The following is a 19840-nucleotide window of genomic DNA, read 5'->3' on the forward strand; positions in this document are numbered from 1 at the left end:
TCCTTGAAAAGGGACCCACTTTTTTCTCAACAGGTGTGGTTTTCCTAGCCATAAAAAAGAATCTTTTTATTCAGGCCCTTGACTCATTGGAAGCCAGGGCAGTATTTCCTGCTTTCAATGCAAGGTAGACTTCCACGAGCATCGCATAGCTTCTCAAGCTGCTTGGTGTTAGGACCTTGCCGAGGCAGGCAGGACTGAGCCCGTTGACCCAGCCTCAGCGGAGACTTTCAGAAAGGAAACCAGACCAGAGACACGAGTCAAAAACCACAGCCCTGGGCTGCCTGGGCATGAGGGAGAGAGGTTTTCTTCACTACAGACCTGCAGCTGCCATGCAGATGGGACAAGAGAAAAGCATTCCCTAGATGTGGGGTTTTAGGCCTAACTACAAATCAAAAGATGAACAGCAGCCCGAGTAGCTGGGAACTAAAGGGGAAAGTCTGCTCACAGCCAATTACGGAACCACATTACCAAACACCCAGTGCAGCTCTGAGCAGGCATAAGCACCTGGCTCAAAAACGGAAATTTTTTAATTCCTCTGTGGGAAAGAAAGGCCCCTCCAAGGTGGGTTTCCACCTCTACCCCAGGACGGTACATGCACAAGGGTAAAACAAACCTCTTGTTGGAAGATTTCTCCCACTTGAGTTAAAATTAGAGATTCCAGACAGATAGGAAGGTTGATGACATTCTGGTGAAACTAACATTCCAAGGATCTTTTCCTTTGGAAAGATGTCCATTCAAGTCCTGTGCCCATATTTCAATGGGACTGATGGTTTGTTCTGACGTTAAGTTCTGTAAAAGTTCTTTGTATGTTTTGGATATCAGATGTATGCATGATTTCACTTACATGTGGAATCTAAAAGACAAAATAAATGAGCAGAGCAAACAAGACAGACTCAAAGACACAGGAAACCAACTGATGGCTGCCGGAGCCAGGAGCCACTGGGCGGTTAGGAGGAATAGGTGAAGGGGATCGAGAAGAATAAACTTCCAATTATAAAATATATAAGTCATAGCATGTGTGTGCAGCATAGGGAATGTAGTCAATAATATTGTAGTAACTTTGAATGGTGACAGATGGCAACTAGATTTGTAATGGGGCATCATTTTGTAATGTATAAAAATACCAAATTACTATGATATACACTGAAATTAATAGAATAGTGTATGTCAATTGTACTTTAAAAATATATTCCAGGATTCACATACCAGTCTCTTTGGCAATGCTAAATGTTGAGCTCTGGGCACATAATTTTATGGGGGTAACTGGTTTAGGAGCTTGAGATTGGCTTCTTTTCTAAAGTCGGCAAGTCTAAGGCTGTGCTGCAATAGGCTGACATGTCCTATTAACTTTCTAGATTCTTATAAATAGTGTCTTAGTCTGCTCAGGCTGCTATAACAAAATACCACTGTGGTGGTGTATAAACAGTAGGCATTTATTTCTTACAGTTCTGGAATCTGGGAAGTCCATGATCAAGGTGCTGGCAGATTCAGTGTCTGGTTAGGGCCTGATTCCTTGTTCAAAGACATGCCCTCACGTGGCACAGGACATGCCCTCACGTGGCACAGGGGGCAAGGGTGGCCTCGGGACCTAATCACCTCCCGAAGGCCCCACCTCCTCACACCATCACACTGGGGATTATGTTTCAACATATGAAATTGAAAGGGGCACATTCATTCAGTTTGTAACAAATCATAAAATACATCATCTACCAGCTAACCTTGGGATAATTTGAGCATGAAAAATAATATTTTTCCCTTAAAGAAAAAGAAAGAGCAGGCAATATCTCCTCTTGCCAATAGGCAACAGATAATAAATAGAGAAGAAACACTGATGGTAGGAAACCTCCACTTTGCAATCCCATGGGTAGCAGTTGATTCAGGCAGGGATCACCCACGGATGTTAGAATTCCTGGACGAGATGCACCCGGTCCCAATGCATCATCACACCAGGACTTGTCGATCAAAAGCGAACTGTACCTGCATGATGGAGAGATCTGGCAGGGTCGGTCTTCATGTTCATGAAGCCATCCAGCATCGTATCACTGGCTGACCCTGGGGACTCCCGATGTGGCACAGTGGGAAGTCGTGTCTTACCCGTGGAATGCTCTCGTCAAAGAAACTGACCCAGAAACTACTGGAGGGGACAGATTCAGAACATGGGCCATTCTGAGACTCCTCAAGACCGTCAATGTTGTGAAAGACAAAACCAGAAGCGTATCCAGACAAGGGGAGGCCAAAGAGACATGGTGACCTAATAGAAACTTTGATTGGATTCTGGATCCAAAAATAAAGCCATAGGAGAGATTTGGGGGGGCCTAGGGAAAAACTGAAATGGGCTACAAAACATTGACACTGTTGCATCAATACTCTGATATCACTTGAAAAATACTTTTGAAAATATTTGAAATACTTTTTTATTCTCTCAACTTTGCTGAGATTTGAAATTTTTAAAAATAAAACCCTTTGTGGGGGAGAATGGAGCACCTCAGACAGATAGTATTGATCTGTGCTCTGAGGTGTTGATAGGATTCTACCCAGTCCTGGGAGCCCCCCTTTCCCACTACGACTGTGGAAAGAATAAAACCCTACTTAACTCAGGCGCTGAGTTTTCCTGGCCATGGGCAGAGTCAAACAAGATATCAAAGGTGAGGACCAGTTTTTAACTTCAAATATTTTACTTTAATTTCCTTGGGAATCTTTGAACCGTCCTACCTCCCTGAGGATTTCCTAATGGGATGGAGTTTTTTTCCAACATCAGGGTATCTTTGGGTCGGCATGTTACAATTGGAATATTAAATGCCACTGGATCTGATTGCCAACCCCCTGACAGACTGTTAGAAATACGTGTGAAATAACTTAGCATGAGTCATAGAACAGAAAGGAAACTCTCAGCTTCACACTTTGTTCCTTGTTCTAACTGGACTTGAGAGCTCTCAAGGGACAAAGCCTCACCTGCTCAGCAAGTGTTTCCAGGAACCTCACAAAGCAATAATACCTGGTTTGAGGGAACAACCCCACATAGGTGGGATTAGTGTAGATATTCTTTCTGCTGATCAACCACAGGCTTAATTGATACACACAATGGGCTGAAGGAAAAGTGAGGGAACGTTAGAATGTTTCCCTCTGTTTTCCACTGAGTGGGTGATGGTTGTGCATTCACATACCTTCTCTGATGAATCTACTCTACCCACATCCTAAGCATGGGATTTGTTCTCTTTCTCTCTCCACCCAGGACCAGGGTAAGCCTGCAATTTAGGTAAGTGTGTCTTCTCTGAAGGATGAAACTCTCCCTCAATGCGCCATCATCTCAAGTTCCAGCCTGAACAGCAGGCAGTTAGCCATTTGGCTTTCACACCTCAGCTTTATGAATCATTTAAGAGGGCTCTGCAAAGAAACGAATCCGTAGTGTGTGTGTGGTGGGGGGAGAGGGGATTGATTTATTACAAGGAATTGGCTCATGTGATTATAGAGGCTGAAAAGTCCCAAGATTTGCATTTGGCAAACTAACTGGGGACCCAGAAGAGCTGCTGTTGTAGACCTGATCCAAATGCCAGCAGGATCGAGACCAGGAGCCAATATTTCAGTGGGATTCCAAGGCCGGAGGAAAATCAGTGTCCCAGCTGGAAGCTAGTCAAGCAGGAGAAATTCCCTCTTACTTGGAGGATAGTTGGTTTTGTTTGTTTGTTTCTTTGTTCTATCAAGCCTTCAACTAATTGGATGAGACCCACCCACATTGGGGAGGGCAATCTACTCAGTCCACGAAGTCAATCTTAACCTCACCCGGAGACACCCTCACAGATACCCCCATGGCAATGTTAATCCAAATAACTGGCCAGCCCAAGGCCCAGTCAAGTTGACACAGAAAATTGACCATCAAAGTCATAAATGTGGTCTATTGGCTCCATTAAATCCTCTGGTTTATTTCTCATTTGGTTCAGAACTCTGACAGGGAAGAGGTATACTATTTTGGGGGTCTCCTCAAACAGGGGAGGTGCCTGCAAGACGTCCCTCACTTTTGTGGTTAAAAGCATGTCAACCATTCCAAGGGTAATGTTTTGTCTGTTATTCCCCGGCAGGGTCCATCTTTCTCTTTGACATCTGGCTGACCTGCACAATATCTCCTGATTTAATTCCTACTTCAATTAGCCAACCTTGTTGCCTTCCCACCCTGCCATCCCCTCTGATCAATACTGCCCACTCAACAGAGACCTAACTAATAAGAATATAGCTATAATTTATTGATGAATTAGTAAGTATCAGGCGTCATGCTAACCATGTTGCATAAACCATTTAAATCCCACAATAAGCCTATGCAGGAAGTATCCATTACTGCCCCTTTTACAGATGAGGAAACTGCGGCTTAGAGAGATTGCATAATTTCCCTAAGGCCACGCATTAGTAAATCGGAACTAGAACTGTCCAGCCCCAAAGTGCTTGCTCTTAGCCACTTCACCCAATGTCCTTGGTGGGTTTCATGGGTTGCTGGTCGTTTTTGGACAGAGACAGTGATGAAGAAGATGAAGAGCACATGACAGGTGGAGTCGGAAGGCCCCCATCCTGGGTGGACCTTGACCACTCACTGTCTAGCCTGTTCGAGCTCTGGTTACCTCATCTGTAAAACAGGAAGAAAAATAACAGCTCCTTGACTGGATTGCACATGGAAGGAGATCGTGTTTGTGTAAACACTGAGCAGATGTTCTCCGGAGCCGGTGGTGAGGAGCCTGCGATCGTTAGCAGCGTTTGCCCTGGTTTCTGTTTGCCCTCATGGGTCTGAACCCCATTATTTCAGTGAAGCAGCCGCTGAATTGCCAAAATGATACTCCAAAAGAAAACGATGGAAAATGAATTGGCATACTTTTTAACAGGAGGGGCATCTGCTAATTAGGTGGGAGGTATGGGAATACATGGGTTTATCATTTTTAGCATCAGGAACTGACTTTTGTGATTTGAGTATTATTTGATTGTTTCCCAGAGAAATAAAAGCAAAGCAGCGGTTTCCTAGATGCATTTTTCCAAGTCTCTTATTCACAAAAGGGCATGTTGTTTGCTTACAAGGCTTTGAGTAAATACTAATTCCCCGGGCAGGGGTCCAGCATATCCTGCCACTCCAGGTTTCCTGGCATCAGGCAGCCGAAGAGATCAAGGACTAGGATGAAAAGAGGTAAAAGGGGAGTTTTGTCGGGATGATGGTCACTGCAGGCTGTCAGTCCGCGCTCCAGCCTTCGCTCCCTTCTGCCCGATCACGTGCTCTCGTCCAGATCCCTCCTGTGCTTGTTCTGTGCCTCTGAACCCACATATCCACCTGTTGTTTCCAAGTGGAGAACCACAGTGAAAACCGACAGATAGGCCTTGTCCAGAGCTGACCGTGTGACCACGTCAGTGAGAAGGGGCGAGAACGGGGAGAAGGGGTGAAAGAGCAAGTCCGAGAGGCAGATGCCCCCCACTTCTCTTCCTTCCAGCCCTCTCTCATCAAGGACACCCAAACTGCCTTGCCAAAAAAGAGTAAGGTCTGTGGGGTAGGGAAGAAAGTTCTCCGGCCATAACTATGGAGTAACAGGAGTGCTGGGGTGAACGACAGGCCGGGGAATGGCTCCACAGCACGCAGCAGGGCCGGGCGCCCCAGGCAGCGACTCAGGCTCTGAGGGCTGGGAGAGACCAGGGAGAAAGTCTGTCATCCAGTTACCAAATCATATTGTTAGTGGAGGACTTGAAGGTCATTCACTCTTAATGCTTTTCTTGCTTGAGTCCCTCCACATTATGCTCACTGAGACAGCATCCAGCCTGTGCTGGAATACCCCCAGTGCCAGGGAGCTCAGCACCTCACATGGCCTGAAATTACAGAAAGCCAGAGCCGAAGAGAACCCTTGACCCCAGGAGGTCCAATGGATGCTGGTGTGGGGAATCCCCAAGCCTCCCGCTACCCTTCGTGGCTCCGGAAGCCACCTCCCTGTGACTCTGACCCTTAAAGAGACTCTGCTCCCTGGACTTATGACTCAGATTGGCTCGCCCAGGTGTTACCTTCAGAGGGCTGGACCAGGGGAGCAAGCCAATGTAGGGGAACCCTGGCTCTTTGCACTGCCACCCACTCATTCATTCACCAAATATTTATTTCATGTCTACGCCTGAGCCCGGCACTGTGCTCAGCACTTGGAATGTGCTGGTGAACAAAGCAGGTCAAAACAGCCCTCAAGGGACTGACATTCTAGGAGGGGAAAACATATTAAACAACACGATAAATACGTAGCGTATGTAGTAAGTGAGAAGGTAGTATGTGCTATGGGACAAAAAGAAGTAGAGCAGAATAAGGGGGTTCAGGAGTATCCAGGGCATGCTACGGTTACAGACGGGGAGGCCGCGGAAGTCTTCATTGAGAAGGTAGCATCTGAACAAAGGCCCGAAAAGTTCTGCAGCCCTTTGGACAGCCAACCGGTATCCAAGGGAGGAATGTCCCGGGAAGAGGGCCCAGGCTGTAAGGCAGGGTCATGCCTGACAAGTGTGAGGAGGGACAGCAGGGAGCAATGGTGGAGGCCACTGCACGGCCAACACGAGCAACGATGACAGCTCAGATGGGGTGGGGCCAGGGGTGGTGGCCGGAAGTAGTGGGATGCAGGTACGTTTTGGACTTGGAGTACACAGGATTCCTGCTGCATGAGATGTGCAGAGAAAGAAAAGAACGAACAGACGAATAACTCTGCAATGCTTGACCTGAGGCACTAGCAGGGTGGCAATTCCATCCCAAGGTGGAGAACGGTGTGAGTGGAACACGCTTTGGGGAGAAGATCAGAAGCATAGTTTTGAACAAGTTGCATTTGAGGTGAGTAATGGACATGCAAGCGGAGACGTCAAGCAGACGGGGATGGACGTCTGGGCTTGGGAAACATGCATGTGGGACTCACTGGCATAAGAGACGAGATCATCAAGGGCAGAGCAGGCTGTTACTCCTCCAAAAATATGCTTTGGCTGCTACTCTCAGGATGGACATGTGACCACACCAGTCCGTCTTATACCAGCACTCTTAGCCCTCTCTATATCCACCAAAATATTCATTTTGATTGTTTATTGGTCACTGTTTTAGCAGTTCTGCTTGTATGATCTTAGCTCATCCTGATAATAAACAATGAGGAAGCTGCCTTGTACCCATTTTACAGGTGAGGATACCAACGTCCTGCACACGCGGTTGTACAAGACCCCAGAATTCACAAGTGGTGAAGCCAGGTTTCAAACTCAGGCCAATTCGAAACTGCTGTGCTATACTGATGGAGTACGTGCTCCAGGAAACCTGAAGTTCATCCATAAAAAAAATCCAAACAAGAAAAGGACCCAAGATCCAACAAAATGCAGGACTTGGATGTGCAATGAAAAAAAACCCGAGATGAGAGCTACACAGCTGCCCTAGAAAGCATCTGGTCCAAAGACATTCAGAAGGTTCTGGAAAGATGGTGTTTGGAAAACCAGTGACTTCCACTGTACAGATTATATGAGTAAGACCTCAAAGATCCTAAGCTGGTCTTAGTCGATTCTAAATGATAAGATGAAAATGTATGATTCCCCAAGAACAACAATAAATGAAATGACACTGAGAAGCCCTGGGAAACGCAGGATGGTCTAAGGAAGTCCTGGTTCAAGCCTGATACAAACTAAAGTGGGGGGTAATTGTGGGGAAATGAGGGAGTGGAAGAAAAAGACCTTCATTCATAGAACATTCTTTCTTCTTTGAGTGCCCAAGGTTTAATTACATAGTATTTTATTTCCTTTTCTGTGGGCCTAATCAGATACATGGTTCTGCAGTGAATAATGTTTATGTAACGATAACGCCTTAAACACTGTTTAAGGGTTTTCAGTTCTCAGAATCAGCCCAAAGCATAAAACATATAATTATGGTTGTTCCAGTATTTAAATACTATAAACATACTCAATATGAAAGTGAAAACATGGCTGAAAGAAATCGGGAGGCGGAGAGCAGAGGAAGTCTGCATGCACTACGAATTTCCTTGTTTTGTGTTGCAGGGAATCAACAGATTTTGCCTACAGATGATGCATTAAGAAATAATTTATGTGCACTTTTTAAGCATAAATCTAACCACTAGAAAGACCTATTAATATTGCAGATGAAAACTAGGAAGAAGAGAGAGCAGGAAGAAGGGAAAGTCACATAGTTGCCCTGAGCTCCTTATCTTTTCTGCAATGTCATTGATAAATACTAACTAAAGTTGGAAGTCATAAATCGACATGTATTCTCATGGTATTTATCTTTCTGGGCTAATAACCAGATGACTAAAAAGAAATTGTTAGTTGCAGGAGTAAAACGGGAGCAACAGGGAGGAGAAGCTTCACTTTTATTGTATGCTTTTATTTATTGTTTGAAGTTTTGAACACGAGCGTGTACCCTTTACGCAGGAGTGTTTGTGTTTAGCATAGAAGTGTGTCAGAGGATTTATAGCTGCACCCTGGAAATTCAACATAAAGCTGTAATTCTAACTAGTGAACACTAGATGTCACTGGGTCCTCAGGCTGGTGCCATGCTCTGGAGCCGCACTCCCAGTAGCAAACCTGGGAGAGCCGCCTCCTGTCTCCTTGGGACTTTGACGGGGAAGAGGGACAGAGGGTGGCGCAGCTGGTGACCAGGGGCTTTGCTAACAGCAGGAGCTGGCATTCTGCACACAACTCCAGCAGCCTTCCGGACACAGGCAGCCTCAGGTTGGACAGTGGTGAGCACACAGAAGCAGGCGCATCCTCCGCAGGCAGCTGGGGCCGAACTGCCCAGGCAGCCCCAGATGGCATCACCCTGCAAAAAAAACGTCCTGATGGAGAAGGTGCCTCTCCAGCCTGCGTTGGGAAGGGCAGAGACTGTGAGGAAGCAAAGGAAGCCAACCTGAGAGTACTGACAGAAAGAAGCAATTGCATCAGGTGAGAAGGTTAAGCCCAAATTCCTGAGATCTACCACATACCAGCTTTGTGACCTCAAGCAAACTGCCCAACCTGGGTGAGCTTAGTACCCTCACCTGAAGGATGGAATAATACTAGTAGTTACCCCAAACCGTTACTGTGAACACTAAGATTTAAACATTTTTTTAATTGTTTCTCAGTTTAGCAGTTTCCTATAAAATTAAACATACTTACTCTACAACTCAGCAATCCCACCCCTAGGTATTTACCAAGTGAAATGAAAACCTCCATTTACACCCAGCCCTGCACATGAATGTTTTTAGCAGTTTTGTTCATAGTCACGAAAAACTGGAACACCAAATATCCCTTAACTGGGAAATGGATAAATAAAATGGGCAAATGCCATACAATGGAATCCTATTCATCAATAAACAAAAAAGAGAAAACTTCAATACCTGCAACATGGATGAATCTCAGGTGCATTATACCAAGCGAAAAGGAGCCATTCTCAAAAGTTACTACAGTATTCCATTTTTATGATATTCTTACTTGGCAAATCTACCGGGACAGCAAGCACATCAGAAGCTACCAGAGCCCAGGGTATGGGGAGAGGCTCACCACAAACGGACAGAGGACAATTCTTAGAGATGACAGAATGTCCTATCTTGACTATGGTAGTGGTTACAAGAATGTGAACATTTACCAAACCTCATGGACTTTACACTAAAAAGAATGTGAATTTTTAAACCAGGGCAGGGCTGTGTTTCGATGAAGTTTATTCCTGCCTGGCAGCCTTCGCCTTTGCTACGTCTCCTGCCTCCTCCGGAGGACTCATTCAAGTCTCTGCTCTGACGCCTCTTCCTGAGGGAGACTGGCTTTGAGCATCTACCCAGAACCCTGCGTCCAGCGCCGTGCGCCGCCACATCCCTCACTCCATCACTCTGTCCCTTGGCCCTGCTTCTGGGTCCTTGATAGGGCTTATCACTGCCATGTCACGTTGCCTAGGCTTGTCCTTAATTTACCAGCTCTGCCCTGGTCAGAGGTGCTGTCCGAGAGACGCCATGGCCGCCTCCTAGAATTATACCTAGCACATAGTGGGCTCTTAGTGAGTATTTCAGTGATGAATGAATCAAGTGCTTAGAGCAGTGCCTGGCCTGTGGAAAGAACTCAGTAAATATTCACTGTTAGCACCATTATAGAGAATTATATTTATCACTATTAGTGGTAGTAACGGTTCCAGTCCTTATGTCTCCTTTATTAAAATGACAGACAGTATTGGGGGTAATGTAAATGGGCTTCTTTTCTCTTCCCGCCAAAGGACCGCATGACACAGGCTCAGCCAGAGGCAGGTCATGTTGCTCTGGCTGTCCTGGCACAGCATGGCCGCTGCAGAACCCAAGGAGGCCTGCACGCAGCTGTGACGGGGATTCGGAGGGACAATTAAGTCTCCTGATTCTTTGCTCTTAGCTTCTGCTTAACTACCCCCCAAGAGTTCCCAGAGGCCTTTTGTCCATCCTCGGGCTCCATGCACATTCCATCCACCCCCCAGCACACACACACAGCACAGCCCTCCGTGACAAACAAGAGCTCTAGTCTTGAAAGTCTGACCCCAGTTGCCCTCGGGGCAGCTGTTGGTACCTGTGGAGGGAGGCGGATGGTGGGATTCAGCATTCAGCCTCGCCACCAGCATGAGCTTCTACTAACACTTGGGAGTCTGTGTGGACACGCGGAACCTTAAGGCTGATACACGACACGTCATACTTCAGGTGTTTAGGTCTTTAAATTTTTTCTGGTTTATTGTCTGTGGTTAGTGTTAAGATCAACTGGTTAAGTGATATATACGGAGAAACAGCACAGGGGAAATGAATGGGCACGCTGCCGAGCCACCTTGGGCTCCTTTGCCTGCATGCATGGGAAAACCCATCACTGAGGTGTGGTTCTTTTGCAAAGAGAAAGGTTTATTGTCAGGAGGCCTAGCAAGGAGACAGGAGGCAGGGCTCAGGTCTGCCTCCCTGATGGTGGGGAAGAAAGGCTATTTAAGGCCTTTGTGCAAGGTTAGGTTGAGGGGCCCAGGGCGTGGTGAAGTGTGACTCATTGACGGTTGGGAGAGTCTGGGTCTCCTTCATTTCAGGTCCCGGCTGCAACAGTTAGGGACACCCTTCACTTCACATCACCTTCCCTGATTCCCAGAGCTGGCCTTTGGGTTCCGTTGCCTGAAGAAATTTTGTTCCAGGACAGGGAAAATGTCGTTGACCGACAGGCAGACTCTTTCTGCACAGGCTTAGATGAGGGGTCGGCGGGCCCAACCAGCCTGTGCCTGTCTGCTGTGCGTGACCCGGGCTCTAAGGGTTTTGCAAAATATCTGAGCCAAACAATTTGTGACTTCTGCATCAGAGAGGTTGCCTTAGAAAAAGCCGCAAAGGCTTTTCAACTAAAAGGCCACCAGTTTCATTGGTTTCAACACAAATTAACCCTGTGGTATATGATTACAGTTATGACTGCAGGGAGGCCAAAGTGAAAATACTGCCACCTCCCTCAAATGGTTTTAAATGAAATAAAAGCCCTATTGTTCACACAATGAGAGAGCAGGCAACTTTTCAATATTGAAGTTCATAAGCACGACATGATTATGAGCCCCGCGTCTGCTACACTGATTTCTGGCCTCTGTTCCTCTCCTCGCCTGGGCTTTCCTGCCTTCTCATCTGTTCTCGAAGGCACAGTTCCCCACCCAGACTCACCCCTTCTCTCATGGCTGCTGATGTGCACCGTTCTTCCAGAAAAGGAAAGATGGCTCCAAAGGCGACTGGGAGCCCATCAGAGCCATTGCCTCCATCTCAGCAGGCCAGGAGGCCTTCCCCCAAAGCCTTGGAGGTAGGACTGCCCCACAGGGTGAAGGAGGCCAGGGAGCCCCCCAAAAGCCATGGCACTGCCAGCCTGGGGGACAGAGCACCAGCCAAAGAGGATTATGCTCAAGACTGATGGAATATGCCTTGCTAGGTTTGGGATTTGCTTGGGACCCATACCACTGTGTTCCTACTTCTCCCCTTGGCAACGGGAACGTCTGTCCTATGCCAGTCCCACCACTGTAGTTTGTTAGCCCATAAGTAGTCTAGTTTCACAGGTTCACGGGGCAAAGGAATTATGCCTGAGGATGGCTCCTACTGGATGACATCCAGATGAGATCACCCAGGGGATGCTGGAACAAGTTAAGGCTTTGGGGACCATTGGGATGGAATGGATACATTTTTTATAGGAGAAAGACATGAATTTGGGGGTCCATGGACGGAATGGTATGGGCTAAATTTTTGTGTTCCTCCCAAATTCATATATTGAAGAACACAACCCCCAGAGTAGCTGTAGGTGGAATAATGAAGCAATGAAGGTTAAGCAAGGTCTAATATCAGGGCCCTTATGAGGGAGTCAGTGACCCCGGAAGAAGAACCATGGGAGCAATCTCTCCCTCTCCCCGTCTCTGCCTCTCTCTACCATGTGAGGACACAGCCTGAGAGCAGCTCATTTTCCAAGCCAGGAAGAGAACTCTCACCAGAAACCAAACCCCACTGGGCCTTGATCAAGATTTAAAGGTTCTTGTTATCCAGACTTAAAGAAAAGTCTCAGGACAAAAGATTTTTGTTGCCGTTTGGATTTTTGGTTTTGTTTTTGCTTTATGTTTTTGTTTTGACTGTGCATAACTGTCCTCAGACTAACCAGTGATGGTAAAGAACTCAGCTCTGAGCCAAGGAAACTTGCAGATTTTTTGCACATAATACACATTAAAACTTTCCTGGTTCAATAGTTCACAGGGCTGAAATGTTGAGATAAGTTATTTAAGTAATAAGAAAATAGTTACATTAAAAACCAAAGGAGATCTGAAAAAGTACATAGGTTGATAACAAATAATTCGACGGTAAGCTTACCAAACTTTTTAGGTACATGGTATTCAAGGACTTACTTCTGTGCTGAAAAGATCATTGTGGTGGCAGGGGAATGATGTCTCTGTTCTCATCCAACGAGAGAAGAGTTCAAGTGATTTCTGAGTTTTTTATTAAAACCTAAACCTAATGTAATGATCCTGTTCTGGTAATTACCACCTTTCACATCTCAGACAAGCCCTGCCCTATGCCCAGCTACCACTACGAGTGGGAAAACACCCCGATTGCCCCTGGCCGTGACCCTCCCACCCCGTTGGCAGCTACCCCAGTGCTTGCATCACACGAGATTTTCACAAAAACTCTCCATTGCTAGTGAGCCTCAGGTTACACCTGTAGGAGTTCTTGAACTTTGTAATGTGCCTATTTTTATGTGTCTCCCCAAATTAAAAACCAGTAAAACCAAAGGCATCCAGAAATAGGTAAGCACAAGGGAGCTGGGCCCCAAGCGAAGTGCCTAGTGAAAGCTTTTAAGGGAAAGAGAAATAAAGAGACGGGGGGCCCCGAGGGAGGGAAAGGAAGAGGGCCGGGGAGGCCAGCGGGGCCACTGGTCACTCTTCAGGCCCTCATTCCCCAGCGGGCCTGGGAGCCACACGCATGCGGTCACCGGCCTCATAGCAGAAGGAGTCTGCAGTCCCCGTCCTTCATCGAAGGCACTTGAGAGCTGGCAGCCCTGTGTGGCCGGTACGAACTGCCCAGGCCACCAACACGGGGACACGGAAGCCCAACAGGTGCAGGTCTCAAGCAGCCAAAAGCGGGACACGCGGTGGCGCTGCAGCCAGTGGGTGAGGCAGGGCTGTCAGGGCTCCAGAGACAGGCTTCGCCCCCAACAGTTGTATATTATAACTCTATTATCACAGAGTGGGTGATGAAAAGCAGGTGGCTGAGCATCAGAGCAAGATTTTCCATCACAGGAAGTGCTAAAGGAAAGAGGCAAAGTTTGAGAAAAATGCTCATCAGGCAAATACATAAAAGTCCAGAGTGATCATTTCAAAACTCAGCTCTGGGCTACCTGGGCTGCGGACAGAGGCCAGCAGGGCCCTTCCCAGAGGCGCCCGCTGCCCCAGGCCCTCCCGCCCCCACGTGTTTCTGCCCATTCTGGTAAGAGGCTGTCTGCAAAAGACAAACCAAATCCAGAAAAGTCAAACATGACAATAAAACGTCTTCATGGGATGTGGACTTGAAGAAACTGCCAGATGTTAGAGCCCTCGGCACAGCTGCGTAAGGACGCCCAGCACAGATCCTCACAGGTCCCTTCGGGGTCAGCCTGCTTCTGTCGTATGAAGATAATAACCATTTTCCCCAGCAGAATGTCCAATTTTTGGCCTAATGCCTGAAGCCTCGCTAATTTCCCACTTGGATGCCAGACTTTCACAGTGTATTTTCAAGAGCAGCGCCTACATTTTATTTCTTTGCTAAAAGTTGTTTTCACAGGACTGTCGGTCTAAGTAATAAAATGAATTATTTCAAAACAAAACCGTCAAGACAAATGATGGGAAGTGGTTTCAGCCTGACAGAGGAGCTCAGAGAGCCACACTCCAGGGGACCTTCCCCTCCCCACAGCCGTCTGACCATCCCTCAAGTCTGGCCCTCTACATGCAATGCTAAAGACCCCGTGGTAAGTTGTGGAAAGATGGAAAGACGCTTGATTAGGACATAAATACCATTTATCAGTGTCTGTAGGAACACCAGCTTGTCTCAGCACATATCAAAAAATTTATCAGTCTGTCGGGCAAAAGCTATACCACATGGGGCCATTTCCAGTATGTCCACGAACACTTGGTGAAGGAGCATGCCCACAGTGAAAGAAAAGGGGGGTATGAAAAGACTGAGCAATAAGCACCTCAGCCCTGATGCCCCGAAGCATCCAGAAAGAAGGCTGCTGGGGAGGGTGGTGGCAGGGAGAGGAGGCTAGGTGGCCCAGTGTTTCTCACCTTGCCCTCTCCCTGGCCTTTGGGCCAACATCTGGGAACATGCTGGAAAACTTGCCCTGTGCCCTCCACAAAGAAGCTGAGAAACATTCAACCTGAGGGAAGAACGTGTCCCAGGGTCCCATACCCTCCAGAGAGGACATATGTGGCTTTCTTCCAGCAAGGGGCAAGCAGTGACAAGAGCAGAGAAGACAGTTTCCTTTTATTAATGCACGTTCATCAGCCATAGTGGTAAAAGGGGTCGAAAGGGGAAGTGGTCAAAAAGGTCAGAGTTTCCTTAAAACGGAATCACACATCAATTTCTTTACCTCCTTGTGGCCATAGCATCAGCACACGGGCTTCAGATCTCATTACAGAAAGGTCACCAGAGCATCAGTAGGGCATATAGATGTGTCACCACAGTGCTGTCACACCCTGACATCACTGAATACTGTTACCACTTGGTAGACCTCAAGCCCCATTCACCAAAGGGCTGCAGCTGCAAGCCGGGGCCTGTCCCCCCCTTTGGACAACAGGTACCCTCAGAGTCTGAGAAGGCGAGGCCTCTCTGCCTGCAGGGTATGAGAACCATCCAGTGCACCCTGGGAGTTGGCTAGGTGCTGTCTGGACATCTGTGAACACCCCCAAACTCACATGAAAGGAACCACTGGGCCAGGTTCCTCCTGCCCCCCAGAATCACCCCTTCATTAAAAGTCAGGTGTTTGCTGTGAATATCCTCCTGCTATAAAGCCAATGACCTCTTTGCCTTTCAGCAATGGGAATTCTCATTGTAAAGCCATTTTCACACACACACACACACACACACACACACACACACACATTTCTTAATCAAATCTCCAGAGTTACCAGTAGAGAACCACTTACATCGGTTGGGATTACCGGGCCGTCTGCTAGGCTCACTCACTAGCTGAGCAATTTAACATGCACACCAGCCTCACAGAGCACACGATTCAAAGTTTCATATTTGTAAATGCATAAATTGCTGCAAGCCATAGACCTTCAGATCATTCATGAATAGTCAAACCCACTGCTGTTCACAGGCAGAATTCCAAAGGTCATCACAGTCTTTACAACATGCCCCGCTGGGCGGCCTCTGCTGAGCTCCTCCTGTCACGTGTGAGCTTTCCCACCCAAGTCACAGGCCACCATGAAACAGTTGTCTGTAGCATCGTGAAGGCGCCAACACTTCTGCCTTTTTGCAGCCAGGAATGGGGGAGAGGGAGGGAGTTGCTACTTGCATTGGTTTCTATTGGCTTCCTGAATTTTCTAAGTCCAGTCTTCATAACCCAAGCCATTTCACAATATTGCACAGCATGGGCACCCTCCCAGGAAATCCCAGTACAACACACGGACCACTTTGCTCCCAGTCTGTCTTACCGTGGTCATTGCAGTAACTGTCCTGCACCTCTGTTCAGGCCCCACCATGTGCCTGACCCTGAGCAAGGCACCTCACTGCATTATTTCATGCAATCCCATGGGGTGGATGCAATTAATATTTTCATATTCTCATTTTGGAAAGAGAGGAAGCTACGGTTCAGAGAAGTTCACTACCTTGCCCAGGTGCCCGGTTAGGAAGTGGCAGAGCTGGACATCTGACTATACAGCCTGCATGCTCAGCCTCTGCTCTCAGAGCACATCTCCAGGTGATCAGTCACATGCCGGACCCACAGAACAGTGCCCCGACCCCGAGCCACACAAACCCAGTTTGATCCTTGCAGGACATCAGATCCACCTGGGACTCCATGAAGACCATCCCTGCCTGGAATTGGAAAGCCTGGGGTTACATGCAGAAATGCTGCCATGCTGCCAGGGGCTCCCCAAATGAGCCCAAAGGTCAAGATTCCCTGAAGAAGTCTGCACGCTTCCTGAGCGAAGGGCCGCTGGGTCACATGGTTCTGGAGAAATCCTCATCGAGTTTGGCCAGGTCACAGGCAATCCCCAGCTGGTTATGTGCAGGCAGGAAACCAGTTGTGAAGAGCACAGTCAGGTCCCCCAGCATCACACGAAGGTCTCAGATGATAGATGAGGTAGATTTTCCAGGGTGGGCGGAACTTCCCTCAAACAGCACAGATCCAGAGTCTACAATGCACAGCCCCAGTGCAGGGAAAGGCCTCTGAGTGCCGCTGCCAAGGGCTGTACAGAACCCGTTTGTATGTGCTCTCTTCCCAGTTCTGGAGAACCCAGAGGGCCAGGGCCTCCACGCTGCACTCCACGTGTTAGGCTGCCTCCCTCATTAAGGGAGGATTCTCTTGTTCAGACTCTCCGGGTCTGTAGGAACCATGGCAGTTCCTTTGTTTGTTTTTGAAATTCCTCAGATTACAAGTTCATCTTGTTTCAGGATACCCATAATTCTCTTCCTTCTAAGCAGGACTTGGTCACAGCAGTACTTGGAATGAGTATCTCATAACCTTGTAATTATGTTCTGCCCAAGACCTTCCTAGTTCTATCACGTTTGTTTTAAACAGTCTTATATTGTCATCCCTCCTCTTCCTGGCCTCTGTGGGTCTTTCCTTAAGGTGTCACAGTTGACAGGCCTCATGCTCAGTAGGGGGTTTTAGGGTGTCCACCTACTGTGCTTATTGGCATTGCTCCATAAATCCTGGGCTCTGGCGGCATCGGCCACACTGAGTCTCCACCTGCCACGTTGCCACACATTAAGCCCATGGCCACCTTTGATTCTTTCAGAGTGACAAAGGCACAGTTCTTTCCTGGATCTGTTTGCAGTGTGGGGTACATCAGCTCTTTTCAAAAAGAGCTTTAAGAACCATCTCTGGGCCCAGGCAGTGCCTCTAGTCAGTGACCCCCACAATCCAGGCTGCATCAGAACCACGCAAAGGGCCTGTTGGAACACAGACTGCTCAGCTCCACCCCCAGAGTTTCTAATTGACGTCTGGGTAGAGCCCGAGAACTTGCATGTTTAACAGGTTCCCAGGCAGTCCTGATGCTGCTAGTCGGGGAACACACTCTGAGAATCGCTGGCCTAAGCCATACCGTTGTTTCTAGAGCAGAGAAACTTGTTGGCTTGTAGCATATGTGCCCCTTCCCCAGCGAGCCACTCTGGCACACAACTTCTACCCTTAGCCTCTGGTGGCAGGGACATCATGTGCCCAAAGCTGCCACCATGTCCTCATGCAGAGGCGATCTCCTCGCCCAGGGCCCTGTGAGCCACAGAGGCAGGGCGATTCTTTTATTTATATGGTAAAAGCCAAAAAAATAAAGCCCATTTTTACATGAGGAATCTTGGTTACAGCGGTTACAAAGCATAAGAGTGTTATTGCTTTAGTTTAGTCTCTGGTATTTGCATACCTTTTGCAGTCAAACATATATAGAAAATTAACCAAAAACAACTGGGGACACACAGCCCCCACCCACAAATCAATTCAATGTGGTGCATGCTTCCCAAAACACAAAATACATTTTCCAGGTAAAATTAATGAATCGCAAAACAGAGATGCAACACATACCTTCAGAGCACACGTCAATAAAGTACAAAATGTTAAGGCGCCACAAACCACGAAGGTCCTGGTACAAGTCACAACAACGTAGTAACTCTTCATATTTAACCAGGGTCATTAGGCATTTATTCTATTTCAAGCAATCCTCTGGAGGCTGAAGCTATATTAGTAAGTAAAATCTCAACATCCCAATGTTGTAAAAGCAAATCAGAGAGCCAGGAAATGGAATGGAGGGGAATACAATAGAACAGAAATCATGAGCACCCATCACATGCCATAGGATCAGGGATGGAATATGTATTTGTCAGGGGCAAAAATGTTTGAGAATCACTGTTGTGTCTCTTCTGTGCTTAGAGTTCCTCCAGCCTCTGCACCGTGAGTTCTGAGGCAGGAAAGCTGTGGGTTTCCTGCCTCAGAAGATGGAGACCTGAATGGACACTTTTCAGAAGGGGCTGGAATAGAAGAGGGCCCGTTCAACCTCAGGGGGTGGAGGAGAATCGCCTCCACGTGGGAAGCATGAGTGACAGGAGGTCACTTCTGGGATGGTCTTCAACACATGTGCCCAACATAGTATTTTGTCTTTTAGGGGTTTGTCCCCTTAAGGAGTTGACTTGAAGTGTGTGTCCCAATTTCATTAACTAATCTTGTCCATATTTTTGACTGCTGTCCTCACACAAGTCCCATATTTTAGAAAGCTAAAGAATGACACACCGATAGTCCATAGCCTCATGCAATCAAGACTCCTCATGTCAACAGTGGGACTTTTATTTCGGCTATTATTTACTATATATAGAAAAGGTTTCACTTTTCTCCTTTTTCTCCCAGAGCTGCTTCAGACTGGGCCAGAGAAAGGTCTCCTGGGCTTCCGTTCATGGGGCACTTCCTGTCTCAGTTCCGTGGAGCCCCTGCACTGTGCCCAGGGAGGACCTGGGCCACCCTTGAGCCCCCAGAACAAGGAGTTCAAGCCCATCCTGCCTTAAGCCGACTGGATTATCTTCTCACTCATTTGGCAAAACACTCCACCAGCTGGAGAGAGGGCCTCTCAGGCCCGGCTCAGGACAGTCCAGAGGCTGAGACTCTCTGTCCCCTAGTAGGCAAGGCAACTTCTAGGACACCCCAGGGGAAGGGGTAGTAGCAATGTTTTATTCAATTGACCCTAATAAGAGCTCAGGTGCAGGGAGATGATGAAGATGGAGACCCGAATGGACACTTTTCAGAAGGGGCTGGAATAGAAGGGGCCTGAGCCCCACAACCTGGGCCAAGGGATCCTGCCCCCCACCTGCTCCGGGACAGCCTCCTCCTTCTCCTCCTCGCTGCATCCAGTCACTGTAATCAAATTCCATTCTGAGTCCATAAAGTCTCAGGGCTGCAATGGGGCCAGCAGACCTTTTAATCCATCCTCCCACCAAATTCAGGAGACCCTTCAATGGAATCCTGCCTGGAGGTCATTAGCTGCTGGCTAAACACTTCTGGTGGCAGGGAGCTTATTACCCAGAGGAAACAAAGTCAAGAGATGTTAAAGCTTCCAAAAAAAAAAAGAATCAGAGAATAGAATTTCTAGCCAAATTGTGTACAGTGTTGGACCACTCTAATTGTTAGAAATGCCTTCCTGAAAACATCCTTACTCCAAAGGCATCGT

This window comes from Manis pentadactyla, chromosome 19 (genome assembly GCF_030020395.1).
Source record: "Manis pentadactyla isolate mManPen7 chromosome 19, mManPen7.hap1, whole genome shotgun sequence".
In the NCBI taxonomy this organism is placed as follows: domain Eukaryota; kingdom Metazoa; phylum Chordata; class Mammalia; order Pholidota; family Manidae; genus Manis; species Manis pentadactyla.